General features: G+C 38.1%; 1 long non-coding RNA gene across 3 annotated transcripts in view; it reads left to right on the top strand.

Moving 5' to 3' along the window:
• Positions 1 to 20,778, top strand: part of LOC132369068 (uncharacterized) — a 199,033-nt gene that overhangs the window by 65,443 nt on the left and 112,812 nt on the right. For all 3 annotated transcript variants that reach the window (XR_009504239.1, XR_009504241.1, XR_009504240.1), the window contains exon 6: positions 5,840 to 5,992. This is a non-coding gene — a long non-coding RNA (uncharacterized LOC132369068). The remainder of the gene's footprint in view (positions 1 to 5,839; positions 5,993 to 20,778) is intronic.

The following is a 20,778-nucleotide window of genomic DNA, read 5'->3' as shown; positions in this document are numbered from 1 at the left end:
TATCATACCATTACATAAGCCAAAACCAACCCAAGTTTCAAATGAGGATTTTTTCTTTGAAGTTTACCTCAACAGACTCTAAAATATAACATTCCGTTTGGAAGGGGAAGTGTGTACATGGCCATTGTGAGTTTGCCTGACCAAAGTCCCCTACCAACCTCCATTTGTTGAGACAGAGTCCCCCAGATGTAGGACATCTACTGTTGAATCATTTGTCAGCAAGCTTTGGAATCCCCATCAGAGGCTGCTAATTTGTTAACCATACACTAGCTTGCATTCTCAAGCAGTCCAATTTTAGGGAACAGACAGCGGGATTGTGAGTTTGAAGAGAGCATGCTGTGTTGCAATAGTGGCAGGTTTCAGAGGCAGAGATGTGAGGGAGATTAAAAGAAAATTTACAGGCTTGGCATTAGGAGGTACACGTGTTTTCAGTCCTGCCAGAGCTTAACCTCTGTGACGAAATACTTGACAGCATCGACAGGTGTACTTGATAATGTTGAAAGTTGCAGAGACTGGTACATCTGCTCCCCTACCATGCACCAACAGGAAGGAGAAAAGTTCTCTGGAAATGTGTTAATGCTAGAGAGTCTTTTGCAATGAGCCATATGACAAGGTGCTATTGAACAGTTTGGAAAATCAGATTCAGTCAAAGCATGTTATTACAAGAGCGACATACAGTAAGGCATTATTGGAGAAGCTTTAGAATGGGAGATCTAAATTCACCTTGTTAGTAAAGATTTATTCAAGAAGAGGAGAGAGAAAGGTGACAGATGCTGTCTTGATGGAACCCAACCAAATGGCAGACTTGAACTGGAGACCTTAGTAGAGATTTGGGGAGTTGCAGCCGAGGATGCTGGTTTAACAGCCTTCCCAGTAAAATCAACTTCCCTGTAAGTAAGGTCCCAGGAAGTTGTTTCCAACTTCCAGCTCGGGTCTAAAACTCAGAAAACCTGGTGAGAGACTGTGTCCATTAACTTAGTGTATGAAGCCTGATCTCAGAGAGAACAGCTGGGACCATCCACCTTTAACTTAGGAGCTACTCATTTATATGGTACATTTTTAATGCATAGGTTGCCAGGTGGAAGTATCTTCCTCCCCACCCCTTTTAAAATGTTGTTATAGAAAAGATGGGTATTTCTAAGCAAACAACACTTGCTATGGGAGACTTTCCTTAGCCATCCAGAAACTAAGAGCAGAAAACAAGGAGGAACCAAGGAGACAGCTAATCCCTGCAAGCAAAATTGCCCAATAGATACTCTGGCTCCTTCTTCTTGTAGGAGGCAGAGATCGTGCATGTAAGGGCTGAAGACAACAGAAGCTGATGCTCCTTCCTTGTATGTAGAAGTCATTAACCCAAAAGTCAGCCTTGATTCTGAGAGTGGAAAAGATGATAGAGGACGCTGGTGGGAATTTTTTTTTCAGGCCCATATTCTCTAAAGCTGTGATTTTCAGGCTAGGGACAACTGTATAACACCCAGAAAGCAATATGCCACAGAGATGGCTGCTGATGCAGGAAGACCCTGCCTGATTAGGCTGGGGCAGCAGCGGTATTGGCACAAGTGACTAGCACTGTGTAGGTGAGTGTGAAAAACCTTCCCAGTATCCAAGTGACAGGGCAGAGTCAGAAATAAGTCGCTCAGGTGCCAATTCAAATCCTCAAAGGGAAAAAAAAAAAAAAAGAGTTGTTTGGGCTCACAAAGGAGTTTGAGGCTTAGGTGCCAAAAGTAAATTCAGTCCTGTTTTTTCACGCATGCCTCAGAAGAGGATTTGTACAGAAGGTGAGCGAGAGGCTCCATTTCCCCCTCAGGATGCTGTATTTGATGCTATTGTGCACACCCACATCCCCTTCTAGAACCAAGTTCTCTCCAAGTTGACTGGAATTTTGGATGCTGACAGCTCACAGCTGTGTTCTTCTTCAGGCACTGCCCCTGGCTCAAGGAAGCGGCTTCACTCAAAGTTATGCCCTCTTCCTGGGATGCAGCACACATTCAATGCCTGGGTCATACAGAATACAAAGATTCGTCCCCCTTACCTTGATTCTCAAGACATCTCTAAAGGGCCATTCCACCTTCAAAAGTGGATTCATGGAATCCACTGAGGCTGTTCTTATAACAGAGCACCTTCCCTTTTCACGTGTCCTTGATTAGCAGTAATTCCCATAACAAATTAACTTAAACATTTTGATACTAAGTGTCGCGACACTTTGCTACATGCTAAGAAAGTCAAAATTATGACCTGGTCTCTGACTTCAAAGGGATTTTAACTTACAGAAATGATAAATGACTCCAAAGTATCATACAAGGCTGTACGGCCTAAGCATGAAGGTGCTGAGTCATTCAATCATTAAACCGTAAACACCTGTACGTGCTTTGTGCAGCAGAATAAAGGTCAGTAAGGGTTAGACGCTGCTTTTAAGGATTTCAGTGGGTTCAGGGGAGGGAAGGTTTATTCTTAACAGGAGTTTCTTCATGGAGGCTCCATTTGTTTGTTTACATATGTCGTGGCTTACTTCGGAAAAAGAATTTGAGTTGGATCAGAAAAAGTAATTAAGTATTTCACAAAGGGTTGGAGTGTGATGGAGTAGAAGGGAAACTCCAGGATGAAGGGATAACATGAAGGCAGTAGGTAGAAGGCCGTTTCCTCACAATGGTTTCTGATAGGGTCTTTTAAAATTGGCACCGGAGGAGAATATTTAACAGGAAAAGAGAGTCTAAAGTGAGGAGAGGCCTGAAGACAAAGGTAAGGAATTCTGGTTTTGTTTAGTAGGAAGCATAAAGATTTCTTCTTTATCTCCTATGTTTACTTAAAACTTTATTGTCTAGCTCAGTCTCTATCCCCCGTCATGCCATTGTTTGTTGATGGTGGTATCACGATCACTGTACTAGACGTCCTCATTTTATGACTCACCTTCGTTCCATTTCATTTGTCTCCATCCTTGGCCATGTTTGTCATCTCACTTTAAGAAATAATAAACTGTTGTTGTTTTAAACCACTTGGTTTTGGGGTAGTTTGTTACACAACAGTAGACAACTGATACACAATTTGGACTTTCGCCCAAAAGCCTCACTCAGGGTAGCCTTGAAAGACAGCAGTGAGGGACAGTCTCTCACCATTGGCGGAGGTTTGGGTGTGTGCATGATTATCTATTTTGTGTCAGAAGAGAAGCAGGTTGATATAAAATTATACATGGACTCATTAGCAGTGACAAACGGTTTGGTTAATTGTTCAGGGGCTTGGAATGAGAAAGAAGAGTGAGAGTTTTTGAGAAGAGGTATGTGAATTGACATATAAACATGGGCATAAAGTGTGGATATCTTTGATTCACATCAAAATGCCCACCAGAGAGAATCTGTTGAAGGGGCACTAAATAACCATGTAGAATAACTTAGCCAGTCTTTGTTGAAAGTCACTCCAGTGTTGCACAAAGGGTTTATACAGGAGAAACTATGGAGACAAGGATGGAGGCTGGGCATGAGCCCAACAACGTGGACTCACCAGAGCAGACCTAATACTGCTGCTGCCGATCATCTAACCTACCAGCAGCAAGACTAATGCTGCCCTCTAATATGGCACCGTACCTTGAGGGGACCAACTAGACAAAGTTGATGACACTGTGTCTGTGAAATCTCGAGAGGCAGAAATTTATTTTGAGTGGTATTCTCTATATGATTGCCTTTCCTGCTCATTAGACTCATAGGCTGCACCATTATCCATGAGCAAACAAAATGTTTGATCTACCAATATGTGATCCTACATAAATTTCATTGGCCCAAGCAATGCACTTTATGTCAAATGAGGTGTGACAGTAGGCATCTGACCATGAGATTCACTGGTCCTATCACATTTTACCACCCTGATTCTGCTGGCCTGATAGTGATGGAATGGCTTTTTGAAGGTGTACACCTAAGGTGGAAAGTTGGAAATTATACTGTGCAAGAATGTGGTATATACCTTCAGCCTACGGAATCAAGAGCACACCCTAAATCATCAACCATTATGTGCTGCTGTATTCCCCAAGGGAAAATACGTGGATCTGGGAACTAAGGGTTGCAAGGAGAAGGGACTATGCTTATTATCACTTCCAATGGCCCATTTGGGGAACTTGTTCTTCCCATCCCCACAACTCTACATCCTGTAGGTTTTTAATGGCACATTAAATATAATACACTTGGCACACAAGTGATCTGCTTAGAGAAGAGGGTGAAGGGAAGGGGGTTCCTGGTATTGATCTAACCAGTTTTAATGGTAAATGGACATGTGCAGAAGCCACAACCTGAAAAGGGCACAGCAACTATGGGCCCAGACCCCCTCAGGGAAAGGGGCCTGGGTCATCCACCAAGTAAGTGCTGGAGACCAGCTAACTACCCATTGATTGTCAAGGGTGGGTGAACTCTAGTAGATGAGGTTAATAGATGAGGGAGACTATAAATATCAGGTGCAGCCTAGATAATAGTTGGAGGGGTGAGGGCCGCTGAGGGTGGGGGAGGAAGGAGAAAGGGAGAAGGAGGCCAACACTAGTTTGTCCCACTAAACTTCCTCTAAAAGCTTTCCGAGGAAAGGAGGAGAATTATAATCCTGGAGGAGTTGTTTCCTTGTGGAGGGAATATACTGTGCAAAGCAAGTGGAACTAAATGGCATGGGATGGATTGTAGTGGATGCATTTGGAGACCTCCTAGATTCCCCTTCCTGATTAAGGCTTCATGGTCCCAGATGCTGGGAGTTTTGACTACTGATTACTTACAGTTGCATCCAACTCTGGGAATTGCCCTCAGCTGAAGGAAACTGCCATGCTCAAGTCTCAGCTCTAGTTCCTGGGGGCAGCCATATCTGATGATTGATTGTTGTGGGGTACATTCCTTAATGTGGGACATCTTTGTAGGATCATCTCATTCTTGAGGGATCTCTGTGGCATTCACTGAGACTACTGTTTCAACTGTATCTCATTTCAAATTCTACCTTTACTCAATCTAGCTTCCCTTGCTCCTTCAAAGAGCACTTCTGTTTTCAAGAGCACTTCTGATAAACCTCCTGCATGCAAATTCCAGGTGAACTTTACCTAGAACAGTATGGTGTATTTATATACCTAAATTTCTAAGAAAGGCAGCTCCTGAAGCCTCCTTTATTCTGATAACCTCCCTAAGCAGTTTCGTGTATATAATGCTGAGTGTAGGAGATCTTTATATTCTACACAAAATAAGAGGAATTCAAAATTCACAGGAAGCAATTTCATAGAGAGGGAACAAAGACCACATGAGAAAGTGAAAGAAAGATGAGGAAACCTGGTAAATGTGGGAGGAGTAGATTTCTTGTTGAAACTGGTGAAGGGATTGAGTTTTGCATCCAGGTTGACAAGGAGGAAAGAAAGTAGGCATATATATATATATACAGGAGTCACACAGACAGGATCTGTGGTTCCCCCCCCACCAGAACTTCTACAGGTCTTTGAAACTGGAACTTTGAGAGGCAGAAAAATCCATGGCAGATATCAGATTATAAAATACATTAGGTGTATCAAGTTGTATTCTTTTAGAGTTGAATTTGTTTTCACACTAGTATCTCTTCCTAAATGCATTTTTTAAAGTTTTTTTTTAATTTTTAAAAAATACTAGGCTGCGCCATGTCTTCGTTGTGGCACGTGGGCTTCTTAGCTTGTGGCATGCATGAGAGATCTAGTTCCCCGACCAGGGTTCAAACCCGGGACTCCTGCAATGGGAGCTTGGAGTCTTACCCACTGGACCACCAGGGACGTCCCCCTAAATGCATTTTTGAAAAATTATTTGGTGCTGTTATTTTGATTTATCAGCATTGAGGTCATACTTGACTTTGCTTTCTCTCAAAGGCTATATCCAGTACGTCTGGAAACCTCATTGGCTCTACCTTCAAAATATATTCAGAATTCAGGAAGTTCCTCAGGCAAAAAGGAATATGAGACCAACCATAAACCTGGATCTACATCAAGAAATGAAGAGTATGGGAAATGGAGTAAAACAAGGTAATATAAAATTAATTTTTCTTATTTTAGTTCCTTCAAGAGATAACTATCTAAAGCAAAAACAGTAGTAATGTATTATATATTTATTGCAAATGTAAACATAAGTCTGACAAAAGCAGATGCGAGGGAGCAATTGGGCATATACTATTTTTTTCAGTACTTTTATTGAAGTATAGTTGATTTACAATGTTGTATTAATTTCTGCTGTCCAGCAAAGTGATTGTTATACATATACATTGTATATATTCTTTTTTAAATATTGGGCATATACTATTTTAAGGTCCTTACACTACATTTGAAGTGATGTAATATGGTTTTAAGCTAGATCATGATTACGTGATTAATTAAACATATATTTTAAAACATATAGCAACGACAGACTTTTTTATAAAAAGGTAAAAGCCCATAGTAGAAATAAACTAGAATAAAAACAACACTCTGAATTCAAAAGAAGGCAGAAAAAGGAAAAAAGAAACAAAGAACGGATAAAACATTAGAAAACAGCTAGCAAGAAAGAGTTTGATTTAACCATGGAATAATTATATTAAATGTAAATGAAATAAACACACCATCTAAAAGCCCAGAATACCAGATTGGCTAAGAAAGCAAGACTCAACTATACGCTGTCTCCAAGAAACCCATTTTAAATATAGAACACAGATAAGTTAAAAGTAAAGAGATGGGAAAATATATGCTATGAAAATATTAATCAAAAGAAAGCTGAGTAGCTATGTTTATAACTGACAAAGTAGACTTTAGAATAATAAATATTACCAGAGATAAAGAGGAGCATTACATAATGATAAAAGGGTCAGTTCTCCAGGAAAGCATTATAATCCTACATGTGTATGTATCTAGCAACAGACCTTCAAACTACATGAAGTAAAAATTGATAGAAAGAAAGGAAAAAAATCACAATTATGGTTGGAGATCAACACTCCTCTCTCAGCAATTGATAGGGCAAATAGAAAGTATGTTCAGGATATAAAAGACCTAAACATTACTGACAACTTGACTTAATTAGTAATTATAGGACACTCCACCCAACAACTGTAGAATAGACATTGTTTTTCAGTTCAAAAGGAACATTCACTAAGATAGACCATCTTTTTTACCAGTGTTTTTTCGGTTTTTTGAATTTTTGCATTTTATTTTATTTATTTTTTTATACAGCAGTTTCTTATTAGTTATCCATTTTATACATGTTAGTGTATCCATGTCAATCCCAATCTCCCAATTCATCACACCACACCCCCACCCCCACCCCAGCTGCTTTCCCCCCTTGGTGTCCATACGTTTGTTCTCTATATCAGTGTCTCAATTTCTACCCTGCAAACCAGTTCACCTGTACCATTTTTCTAGGTTCCACATATATGAGTTAATATACGATATTTGTTTTTCTCTTTCTGACTTACTTCACTCTGTATGACGGTCTCTAGATTCATCCACGTCTCTCTCTACAAATGACCCAATTTCGTTCCTTTTTATGGCTAATATTCCATTGTATATATGTACCACATCTTCCTTATCCATTCATCTGTCGATGGGCATTTAGGTTGCTTCCACGACCTGGCTATTGTAAATAGTGCTGCAGTGAACATTGTGGTACATGACATTTTTTGAATTATGGTTTTCTCTGGGTATATGCCCAGTAGTGGGATTGCTGGGTCATATGCTAATTCTATTTTTAGTTTTTTAAGGAACCTCCATACTGTTCTCCACAGTGGCTGTATCAATTTACATTCCCACTAACAGTGCAAGAGGGTTCCTTTTTCTCCACACCCTCTCCAGCATTTCTTGTTTGTAGGTTTTCTGATGGTGCCCATTCTAACTACTGTGAGGTGATACCTCATTATAGTTTTGATTTGCCTTTCTCTAATAATTAGTGATGTTGAGCAGCTTTTCATGTGCTTCTTGGCCATCTGTATGTCTTCTTTGGAGAAAAGTCTATTTAGGTCTTCTGCCCATTTTTGGATTGGGTTGTTTGTTCTTTTAATATTGAGCTGCATGAGCTGTTTATATATTTTAGAGATTACTCCTTTGTGCATTGATTTGTTTGCAAATATTTTCTCCCATTCTGAGGGTTGTCTTTTCATCTTGTTTGTAGTTTCCTTTGCTTTGCAAAAGCTTTTAAGTTTCATTAGGTCCCATTTGTTTATTTTTGGTTTTATTTCCGTTACTCTAGGAGGTGGATCAAAAAAGATCTTGCTATGATTTATGTCAAAGAGTGTTCTTCCTATGTTTTCCTCTAAGAGTTTTATACTGTCCAGTCTTACATTTAGGTCTTTAATCCATTTTGAGTTTATTTTTGGGTATGGTGTTAGGGAGTGTTCTAATTTCATTCATTTACATGTAGCTATCCAGTTTTCCCAGCACCACTTATTGAAGAGACTGTCTTTTCTCCATTGTATATCCTTGCCTCCTTTGTCATAGATTAGTTGACTATAGGTGCGTGGGTTTATCTCTGGGCTTTCTATCCTGTTCCATTGATCTATATTTCTGTTTTTGTGCCAGTACCATACTGTCTTGATGACTGTAGCTTTGTAGTATAGTCTGAAGTCAGGGAGTCTGATTCCTCCAGCTCCGTTTTTTTCCCTCAAGACTTCTTCGGCTATTCGGGGTCTTTTGTGTCTCCATACAAATTTCAAGATTTTTTTGTTCTAGTTCTGTAAAAAATGCCATTGGTAATTTGATAGGGATTGCATTGAACCTGTAGATTGCTTTGTGTAGTATAATCATTTTCACAATGTTGATTCTTCCAATCCAAGAACATGGTATATCTCTCCATTGTTTGTATCATCTTTAATTTCTTTCCTCAGTGTCTTATACTTTTCTGCATACAGGTCTTTTGTCTCCCTAGGTAGATTTATTCCTAGGTATTTTATTCTTTTTGTTGCAGTGGTAAATGGGAGTGTTTCCTTAATTTCTCTTTCACATTTTTCATCATTACTGTTTAGGAATGCAAGAGATTTCTGTGCGTTAATTTTGTATCCTGCTACTTTACCAAATTCATTGATTAGCTCTAGTACTTTTCTGGTGGCACCTTTAGGATTCTCTATGTACAGTATCATGTCATCTGCAAACTGACAGTTTTACTTCTTCTATTCCAATCTGTATTCCTTTTATTTCTGTTTCTCCTCTAATTGCCATGGCTAGGACTTCCAAAACTATGTTGACTAATAGTGGTGAGAGTGGACATCCTTGTCTTGTTCCTGATCTTAGAGGAAATGCTTTCAGTTTTTCACCATTGAGAATGATGTTTGCTGTGGGTTTGTTGTATATGGCCTTTATTATGTTGAGGTAGGTTCCCTCTATGCCCACTTTCTAGAGAGTTTTTATCATAAATTGGGGTTGAATTTTGTCAGAAGCTTTTTCTGCATCTATTGAGATGATCATATGGTTTTTCTTCTTCAGTTTGTTAATATGGTGTATCACATTGATTGATTTGACTATACTGAAGAATCCTTGCATCCCTGGGATAAATCCCACTTGATCATGGTGTATGATCCTTTTAATGTGTTGTTGTATTCTGTTTGCTAGTATTTTGTTGAGGATTTTTGCATCTATATTCATCAGTGATATTGGTCTGTAATTTTCTTTTTTTGAAGTATCTTTGTCTGGTTTTGGTATCAGGGTGATTGTGGCCTCATAAAATGAGTTTGGGAGTTTTCCTTGTCTGCAATTTTTGGAAGAGTTTGAGAAGGATGGGTGTTAGCTCTTCTCTAAATGTTTGATAGAATTCACCTGTGAAGCCATCTGGTTCTGGACTTTTGTTTGTTGGAAGGTTTTTAATCACAGTTTCAATTTCATTACCTGTGATTGGTCTGTTCATATTTTCTATTTCTTCCTGGTTCATTCTTGGAAGGTTATACCTTTCTAAGGATATGTCCATTTCTTCCAGGTTGTCCATTTTATTGGCATAGAGTTACTAGTAGTAGTCTCTTAGCATGCTTTGTATTTCTGTGGTGTCTGTTGTAACTTCTTTTACATTTCTAATGTTATTGATTTGAGTCCTTCTCTTTTTCTTGATGAGTCTGGCTAATGGTTTATCAATTTTGTTTATCTTCTCAAAGAACCAGCTTTTAGTTTTATTGATCTTTGCTATTGTTTTCTTTGTTTCTATTTCATTTATTTCTGCTCTGATCTTCATGGATTCTTTCCTTCTGCTAACTTTGGGTTTTGTTTGTTCTTCTTTCTCTAGTTCCTTTAGTTGGAAGGTTAGATTGTTTATTTGAGATGTTTTTTTTTTCTTGAGGTTGGCTTGTATTTCTATAGACTTGCCTCTTAGAACTGCTTTTACTGCATCCCATAGGTTTTGGATCGTTGTGTTTTCATTGTCATTTGTCTCTAGGTATTTTTTGATTTCCTCTTTGACTTCTTCAGTGATCTCTTGGTTATTTACTGATGTATTGTTTAGCCTCCATGTGTTTGTGTTTTTTACGTTTTTTTCCCCCTGTTATTTAGTTCTAATCTCACAATGTTGTGGTTGGAAAAGATGCTTGATATGATTTCAGTTTTCTTAAATTTACCAAGGCTTGATTGTTGATCCAAGATGTGATCTATCCTGGTGAATGTTCCATGCGCACTTGAGAAGAAAATGTTATCTGCTGTTTTTGGATGGAATGTCCTATAAATATCAATTAAATCTATCTGGTCTATTGTGTCATTTAAAGCTTATGTTTCCTTATTAATTTTCATTTTGGGTGATCTGTCCATTGGTGTAAGTGAGGTGTTAAAGTCCCTCACTATTGTTGTGTTACTGTCGATTTCCTCTTTTAGAGCTGTTAGCAGTTGCCTTATGTATTGAGGTGCCCCTATGTTGGGTGCATATATATTTATAATTGTTATATCTTCTTCTTGGATTGATCCCTTGATCATTATGTAGTGTCCTTCCTTGTCTCTTGTAACATTCTTTGTTTTGAAGTCCATTTTATCTGATATGAGTATTGCTACTCCAGCTTTCTTTTGATTTCCATTTGCATGGATCATCTTTTTCCATTCCCTCATTCTCAGTGTGTATGTGTCCCTAGGTCTGAAGTGGGTCTCTTGTAGACAGCATATATATGGGTCTTGTTTTTGTATCCATACAGCAAGCCTGTGTCTTTTGGTTGGAGCATTTAATCCATTCACGTTTAAGGTAATTATCAATATGTACATTCCTATTACCATTTTCTTACTTGTTTTAGGTTTGTTTTTGTAGGTCCTTTTCTTCTCTTCTTTCCCACTTAGGGAAGTTCCTTTAGCATTTGTTGTAGAGCTGGTTTGGTGGTGCTGAATTCTCTTAGCTTTTGCTTGTCTGAAAAGCTTTTGATTTCTCCATCAAATCTGAATCAGATCGTTGCCAGGTAGAGTAATCCTTGTTGTAGGGTCTTCCCTTTCATCACTTTAAATATGTCATGCCTTTCCCTTCTGTCTTGTAGAGTTTCTGCTGAGAAATCAGCTGTTAACCTTGTGGGAATTCCCTTGTATGTTATTTGTCATGTTTACCTTGTTGCTTTTAATGATTTTTCTTTGTCTTTAATTTTTGTAAATTTGATTACTATGTGTCTCGGCGTGTTTCTCCTTTGGTTTATCCTTCCTGAGACTCTCTACTCTTCCTGTACTTGGGTGGCTATTTCCTTTCCCATGTTAGGGAAGTTTTCGACTATAATCTCTTCAAATATTTTCTCTGGTCCTTTCTCTCTCTCTTCTCCTTCTGGGACCCCTATAATGCGTATGTTGTTGCTTTCAGTGTTGCCCCAGAGGTCTCTTAGGCTGTCTTCATTTGTTTTCATTCTTTTTTCTTTACTCTGTTCTGCAGCAGTGAATTCCACCATTCTGTCTTCCAGGTCACTTATCCGTTCTTCTGCCTCAGTTATTCTGCTATTGATTCCTTCTAGTGTTGTTTTCATTTCACTTACTGTATTGTTCATCTCTGTTTGTTTTTTCTTTAATTCTTCTAGTTCTTTGTTAAACAGTTCTTACATCTTCTAGATCTTTGCCTCCATTCTTTTTCCGATGTCCTGGATCATCTTCACTGTCATTATTCTGAATCTTTTTCTGGAAGGTTGCCTTTTTCTGGAAGGTTGCCTATCTCCACTTCATTTAGTTGTTTTTCTGGGGTTTTATCTTGTTCCTTCATCTGGTACAAAGTCCTCTGCCTTTTCATTTTGTCTGTCTTTCTGTGAACGTGGTTTTCATTCCACAGGCTCTAGAACTGTAGTTCTTATTGCATCTGCTGTCTGCCCTCTGGTGGATGAGTCTATCTCCAAGATAGATCATCTTCTGGGTCATACAACCTTAATACATTTAAATGAACTGAAATTGTATAAAGTATGTTTGGGACTTTAACAGAATTAAACTAGAAATCATGAACAGAAGGATATCTAGAAAGTTCCTAAATATTAGAAAATAAAACTAATTATTTCTAAATAACCCATGGGTCAAAAGAGAAAATCACAGAGGAAATCAGCAATCATTTTGAATTCAATGAAAACAATACACAGCACATCAATTTATGGGATACAGCTAAAGCAGTGCTTAGAGGGAAATATATAGAATTAAATGCTTATATTACAAAGTACTTTCAGAATTTAACTATTTCTCAGTCCTACTTACGATCTGTCACTCTTTCTCACCTGGACTATTGTAAAGCCTAACTTATTTCCTTGATTCTACCCTTGTCCACTGCAGTATGGTCTTAGCAGAGCAGCCAGAGTAAGGGTAATTCATTTAATCCTATCAGGTCACCTACCTCAACATAATAAAGGACATATATGACAAACCTACAGCCAACATCGTTCTCAATGGTAAAAAACTGAAACCATTTCCTGCAAGATCAGGAACAAGACAAGGTTGCCCACTCTCACCGCTATTATTCAACATAGTTTTGGAAGTTTTAGCCATGACAATCAGAAAAGAAGAAGAAATAAAAGGAATCCAAATCGGAAAAGAAGAAGTAAAACTGTCACTCTGGAGATGACATGATAACTATATATGGAGAATCCTAAAGATGCTATCAGAAAACTACTAGAGCTGATCAATGAATTTGGTAAAGTAGCAGGATACAAAATTAATGCACAGAAGTCTCTTCCATTCCTATACACTAGTGATGAAAAATGTGAAAGAGAAATTAAGGAAACACTCCCATTTACCATTGCAACAAAAAGAATAAAATACCTAGGAATAAACCTACCTAGGGAGACAAAAGACCTGTATGCAGAAACTATGACACTGATGAAAGAAATTAAAGATGATACAAACAGATGGAAAGATATACCACTTTTTTGGATTGGAAGAATCAACATTGTGGAAATGACTATACTACCCAAAGCAATCTACAGATTCAGTGCAATCCCTATGAAACTACCAATGGCATTTTTCACAGAACTGGAACAAAATTCACAATTTGTATGGAAACACAAAAGACCCTGAATAGCCAAAGCAGTCTTTTTTTTTTTTTAGTAAATTTATTTATTTATTTATTTATTTATTTATATTTGGCTGTGTTGTGTCTTTGTTACTGTGCGCAGGCTTTCTCTAGTTGTGGTGAGCAGGGGCTACTCTTTGTTGCAGTGCACGGGCTTCTCATTGTCGTGGCTTGTTGCAGAGCACAGACTCTAAGCGTGCAGGCTTCAGTAGTTGTGGCATGTGGGCTTAGTAGTTGTGGCTTGCAAGCTCTAGAGCTCAGCCTGTGGTGCACGGGCTTAGTTGCTCCACAGCATGTGGGATCTTCCCGGGCCAGGGCTCAAACCTGTATCCCTTGCATTGGCAGGCAGATTCTTAACCACTGTGCCACCAGGGAAGCCCAGCCAAAGCAACCTTGAGAAAGAAAAATGCAGCTGGAGGAATCAGGCTCCTGGACATAAGACTATATTACAAAGCTACAGTAATCAAGAGAGTATGGTACTGGCACAAAAACAGAAATATAGATCAATGGAACAGGATAGAAAGCCCAGAGATAAACCCACACACATATGGTCACCTTATCTTTGATAAAGGAGGCAAGAATATACAATGGAGAAAAGACAGTCTCTTCAATAAATGGTGCTGGGAAGACTGGACTGCTACATGTAAAAGAATGAAATTAGAACACTCCTTAACACCATACACAAAAATAAACTCAAAATGGATTAAAGACCTAAATGTAAGGGCAGACACTATAAAATGCTTACAGGAAAACATAAGCAGAACACTCTATGACATAAATCACAACAAGGTCCTTTTTGACCCACCTCCTAGAGAAATGGAAATAAAAACAAAAATAAACAAATGGGACCTAATGAAACTTAAAAGCTTTTGCACGGCAAATGAACCCATAAACAAGACGAAAAGACAACCCTCAGATATGGAGAAAATATTTGTAAACAAAGCAACTGACAAAGGATTAATCTCCAAAATATACAAGCAGCTCATGCAGCTCAATATCAAGAAAACAAACAACCCAATCCAAAAATGGGCAGAAGACCTAAATAGACATTTCTCCAAAGAAGATATAGAGATTGCCAACAAACACATGAAAGGATGCTCAACATCACTAATCATTAGAGAAATGCAAATCAAAACTACAATGAGGTATCACCTCACACCCGTCAGAATGGCCATCCTCTAAAAATCTACAAACAATAAATGCTGGAGAGAGTGTGGAGAAAAGGGAACCCTCTTACACTGTTGGTGGGAATGTAAATTGATACAGCCACTATGGAGAACAGTATGGAGGTTCCTTAAAAAAGTAAAAATAGAAGTACCATATGACCCAGCAATCCCACTACTGGGTATATACCCTGAGAAAACCATAATTCAAAAGGAGTCATGTACCACAGTGTTCTTTGCAGGACTATTTACAATAGCCAGGATATGGAAGCAACCTAAGTGTCCATTGACCGATGAATGGATAAAGAAGATGTGGCACATAAATACAGTGGAATATTAGCCATAAAAAGAAGTGAAATTCAACTATTTGTAGTAAGGTGGATTGACCTAGAGTCTGTCATACAGAGTGAAGTGAGTCAGAAAGAGAAAAACAAATACCGTATGCTAACACATATATATGGAATCTAAAAAAAAAAAAAAAAGTTCTGATGAACTTAGGTACAGGACAGGAATAAAGATGGAGACCTAGAGAATGGACTTGATGACACGGGGAGGGGGAAGTGTAAGCTGGGACAAAGTGAGAGAGTGGCATGGACATATATACACTACCAAATGTAAAGTAGATAGCTAGTGGGAAGCAGCCACATAGTACAGGGAAATCAGCTCGGTGCTTTGTCACCACCTAGAGGGGTGGTATAAGGAGGGTGGGAGGGAGACACAAGAGGGAGGAGATATTGGGATATATGTATATGTACAGCTGATTCACTTTGTTATACAGCAGAAACTAACACACCATTGTAAAGCAATTATATTCCAAGAAAGATGTTAAAAAAAAAATCCTGTCGGATCATGTCACTCTCAAAAGCTTACATTGGCTATCCATTTTTCTCAGTGTAAACATCAAAGACCTTATGAGGCCAACTTGACCCTATATGTTTTGGCTTCCATTATCTCTTTGACCTTATCTCCTGTTTCTACCCCCTCACTCACTCCATTCAGCCACACAGTCTCCTTCCTTGCTTTAAGCTCATCAAGCACACTCCTGTCTTGGGCCTATTCACTGGTTGTTCCTCTGTCTAGAACAGTCTTTCCTCTGAAAGCTACTTGGTTAACTCCCTCACCTCCTTTAAAGCTTTGCTTAAGTATGCTTTTCTCAATGAGGGCTATCCTGACTATCCCATTTAAAATGACAACCTGCCTCTGTCATTCACATAGCTCCATACTTGCCCTATTTTTTTAATAGCATTTATCACTTTCTGTTATATCATTTTTATCATCTGTGTCCTCCCACTAAAATATAGGCTCCTTGAGGACAGTGATTTTCATTTTGTCCTGGTGTTCTGTTTTTTGGTTTCTTTTTTTTTTTCCTGGTATATCACAAACAGCCAAAACAGTGCAGGGGACATAGTATGCACTAAATAAGTATTTGAGGCACTAAAGGAAGGAGGCAAGGGAAGGGATGAATGGGGTGAGGTGGGACGGGGAGAAGATTAAGGGGAAGAGAAATCTTTCACAATAAAATTTTGGTGACGTTTAATGATAGGTACTGTATTTGAAGTTTTGTTGCATTGAACTCCATACTTCTTGTTACAGAATGTATGATTACTTTCAAAAATTCAGTACCCCACCTTTTTTCTTTTAATACTTGTTTTTTTTTGTGATAAGCCCTTAGAAGTCTTTTTATTGCAATTTTCATATTTCTTCCTAATTCTCTACAGGATTTGGCCAGTTTTCTGGCTTCTCAATTCTAGTATTTATATGAGTAAACATGGGATTAATAATGGGAATGGGGGTTGGCAGCATGTATGCCTACATGTCCTGGAAATTATCTGTCAATGTACATATTTATATTTAGTCTCAGGAGGAGACCTATATTCTGAAAGGTGTTTTATGTCTCAAAGTTTAAAATGTTCATTGGCTGTTCATAAGACAATTTAGAGGTTAAGAAGTTATGCCTTAGAATCAGACTGAGTATGACTCCTGGTTCTGCCTTTTACTAGCTGTGTAATTATGAGCATGTGATTTAACATTCTGAGCCTCTGTTTCCTGTATAAAATGGGAACGCTAATAGTAACCTTGTTGGTTCTTTGTAAGCCCAAAAAGAGGTGACACATGTACAAGGCATGGCAGAGCATAAGAGACTTAGTAAGTATTCAAGTGCCAGTTATTACAATTATTAATATTTATGAAATCCCATTTTAAATCAGTTATTTAAAACTCAAAATGGTTTCCCTTTACAATGTTATCCATACTGGATGAATTAATTCCCAGACCATATTAGAGAACAGATAGAAAGTTAGTAAATATAAATTACATTCTACACCTAGATTGACTACATAAAATTGTCTTAATAAAAAAGATTGAACTCTCATGGAGGAGGGATGGAATATCTCTCTTCATTACCTACTCATGCACTGAACTTATTATTTTCCATCACCTTTTGTTGCCAGCTACTAGGTATGTATAGGTGATAATTTCCTTCAGGAGAATATACTCAGATTCATGAAATCCTCTCACACTGAAGCTCTAAGTGAAATACCAAGACATTCCCCCCAACCCCAGTGCCCACCGCCTAACATGTCAGGTGGTAGCCTTTTAGACCTCCTCACCTCCTAACATTGGAAATAGTTCCATGGCTTTAGCAAAGCCTACACACGGGGATATTTCTCAGATTCAAGCTGGTTTCTCCTGATAATTTTCTACTGACAATATTTTTACTACTAATTTTCTGCCTACCTCCATCTTTATCCACATAAGATAATTCAGCTTTTTTTTTTTTTATAATTCATACTCTCAAAATTTTTTTTTAAAGTATTTGTTTATTTATTTATGGCTGTGGTGGGTCTTCGTTTCTGTGCAAGGGCTTTCTCTAGTTGTGGCAAGCGGGGGCCACTCTTCATCGCGGTGCGTGGGCCTCTCACTATCACGGCCTCTCTTGTTGCGGAGCACAGGCTCCAGACGTGCAGGCTCAGTAATTGTGGCTCACGGGCCCAGCTGCTCCACGGCATGTGGGATCTTCCCAGACCAGGGCTCGAACCCATGTCCCCTGCATTGGCAGGCAGATTCTCAACCACTGCGCCACCAGGGAAGCCCCGATAATTCAGCTTTAATTTCTCACCCAAGTTAAATATCTCCAAGAAAGTACTACACTTTTTTACTGGCATCAGTGGGGTAAGAAGCAAGGGCCAATGACAGCAAAAGAAGAGTGAAACCCCAATACTCCTTCCCTGCAAAAAGCCCTCAAAGATAAATTATCCTGATAGTATTATGGAATCTAGGTTCTGAAGTTCACCACTCTTCCTAATTTTATTTTTTACGTCTTTATTGTTCATTTACTCACCAAAATCATTTCTTGTAATGATATATTTAATCAGTTGGCTTAGTTTTGTTAAATTTTTTTTGAACTTTATTTATTTATTTATTTTTTACACAGCAGGTTCTTATTAGTTATCTATTTTATACATATTAGTGTATATATGTCAATCCCAATCTCCCAATACATCCCACCACCACCCCCGCTGCCACTTTCCCCCCTTGGTGTCCATACATTTGTTCTGTACATCTGTGTCTCTGTTTCTGCCTTGCAAACCAGTTCATCTGTACCATTTTTCTAGATTCCACATATATGCATTAATATATGATATTTGTTTTTCTCTTTCTGACTTACTTCATTCTGTATGACAGTCTCTATTTCCATCTACGTCTCTACAAATGACCCAATTTTGTTCCTTTTTATGGCTGAGTAATATTCCATTTACATATGTACCACAACTTCTTTATCCATTCGTCTGTCAGTGGGCATTTAAGTTGCTTCCATGACCTGGCTATTGTAAATAGTGCTGCAATGAACACTGGGGTGCATGTATCTTTTTGAAATGTGGTTTTCTCTGGGAATATGCCCAGTAGTGGGATTGCTGGGTCGTATGGTAATTCTAATTTTAGTTTTTGAAGGAACCTTCATACTGTTCTCTATAGTGGCTGTATCAATTGACATGCCCACCAACGGTGCAAGAGGGTTCCCTTTTCTCCACACCTGCTCCAGCATTTGTTGTTTGTAGATTTTCTGATGATGCCCATTCTAACTGGTGTGAGGTGATACCTCATTGTAGTTTTGACTTGCATTTCTCTAATAATTAGTGATGCTGAGCAGCTTTTCATGTGCTTCTTGGCCATCTGTATGTCTTCTTTGGAGAAATGTCTATTTAGGTCTTCTGCCCATTTTTGGATTGGGTTGTTTGTTTTTTTAATATTGAGCTGCATGAGTTGTTTATATATTTTGGAGATTAATCCTTTGTCTATTGATTTGTTTGCAAATATTTTCTCCCTTTCTGAGGGTTGTCTTTTCGTGTTGTGTGTAGTTTCCTTTGCTGTGCAAAAGCTTTGAAGTTTCATTAGGTCCCATTTGTTTATTTTTGCTTTTATTTCCATTACTCTAGGAGGTGGGTCAAAAAAGATCTTGCTGTGATTTATGTGAAACTGTGTTCTTCCTGTGTTTTCCTCTAAGAGTTTTATAGTGTCTGTTCTTACATTTAGATCTTTAATCCATTTGAGTTTATTTTTGTGTATGGTGTTAGGGAGTGTTCTAATTTCATTCTTTTACATGTAGCTGTCCAGTTTTTCCAGCACCACTTATTGAACATGGTATATCTCTCCCTCTGTTTGTGTCATCTTTGATTTCTTTCATCAGTGTCTTATAATTTTCTGAGTACACGCCTTTACCTCCTTAGGTAGGTTTATTCCTAGGTATTTTATTCTTTCTGTTGCAATGGTGAATGGGATTTAATTACTCTTTCTGATCTTTCGTTGTTAGTGTGTAGGAATACAAGAGATGTCTGTGTATTAATTTTGTATCCTGCTACTTTACCAAATTCATTGATTAGCTCTAGTAGTTTTCTGGTGGCATCTTTAGATTTCTGTTTGTATAGTATCATGTCATCTGCAGAGAGTGACAGTTTAACTTCTTCTTTTCTGATCTGGATTCCTTTTATTTCTTTTTCTTCTCTGATTGCCGTGGCTAGGACTTCCAAAACTATGTTTAGTAATAGTGGTGGGAGTGGACATCCTTGTCTTGTTCCTGATCTTAGAGGAAATGCTTTCAGTTTTTCACCATTGAGAGTGATGTTTGCTGTGGGTTTGTCATATATGGCCTTTATTATGTTGAGGTAGGTTCCTCTATGCCCACTCTCTGGAGAGTTTTTATCATAAATGGGTGTTGAATTTTGTGAAAAGCTTTTTCTGCATCTATTGAGATGATCATATGATTTTTCTTCTTCAGTTGTTTAATATGGTGTATCACATTGATTGATTTGCGTATATTGAAGAATCTTTGCATCCCTGGGATAAATCCCACTTGATCATGGTGTATGATCCTTTTAATGTGTTGCTGGATTCTGTTTGCTACTATTTTGTTCAGGATTTTTACATCTATATTCATGAGTGATATTGGTCTGTAATTTTCATTTTTTGTAGTACCTTTGTCTGGTTTTGGTATCAGGCTGATGCTGGCCTCATAGAATGAATTTGGGAGTGTTCCTTCCTCTGCAAATTTTTGGAAGAGTTTGAGAAGGACGGGTGTTAGCTCTTCTCTAAATGTTTGATAGAATTCACCTGTGAAGCCATCTGGTCCTGGGCTTTTGTTTGTTGGAAGGTTTTTAATCACAGTTTCAACTTCCTTACTTGTGATTGGTCTGTTCATATTTTCTATTTCTTCCTGGTTCATTCTTGGAAGGTTATACCTTTCTAAAAATTTTCCATTTCTTCCAGGTTGTCCATTTTATTGGCATAGAGTTGCTTGTGGTAGTCTCTTAGGATGCTTTGTATTTCTGTGGTGTCCATTTTAACTTCTCCTTTTTCATATCTAATTTTATTGATTTGAATCCTCTCCCTCTTTTTCTTGACGAGTCTGTCTAAAGTGTTATCAATTTTGTTTATCTTGTCAAAGAACCAGCTTTTAGTTTTATTGATCTTTGCTATTGTTTTCTTTGTTTCTATTTCATTTATTTCTGCTGTGATCTTTATGATTTCTTTCCTTCTACTAACTTTGTGTTTTGTTTGCTCTTCATTCACTAGTTCCCTTAGGAGTAAGGTTAGATTATTTATTTGAGGTTTTTCTTGTTTTGAGGTAGGATTGTATTCCTATAAACTTGCCTCTTAGAACTGCTTTTGCTGCATCCCATAGGTTTTGGATCATCATGTTTTCATTGTCATTTGTCTCT

Source organism: Balaenoptera ricei, chromosome 7 (assembly GCF_028023285.1).
Source record: "Balaenoptera ricei isolate mBalRic1 chromosome 7, mBalRic1.hap2, whole genome shotgun sequence".
Taxonomy (NCBI): domain Eukaryota; kingdom Metazoa; phylum Chordata; class Mammalia; order Artiodactyla; family Balaenopteridae; genus Balaenoptera; species Balaenoptera ricei.
The sequence above is the reverse complement of the archived record's forward strand: the minus strand, read 5'-3'. Positions and strand labels throughout refer to the sequence as shown.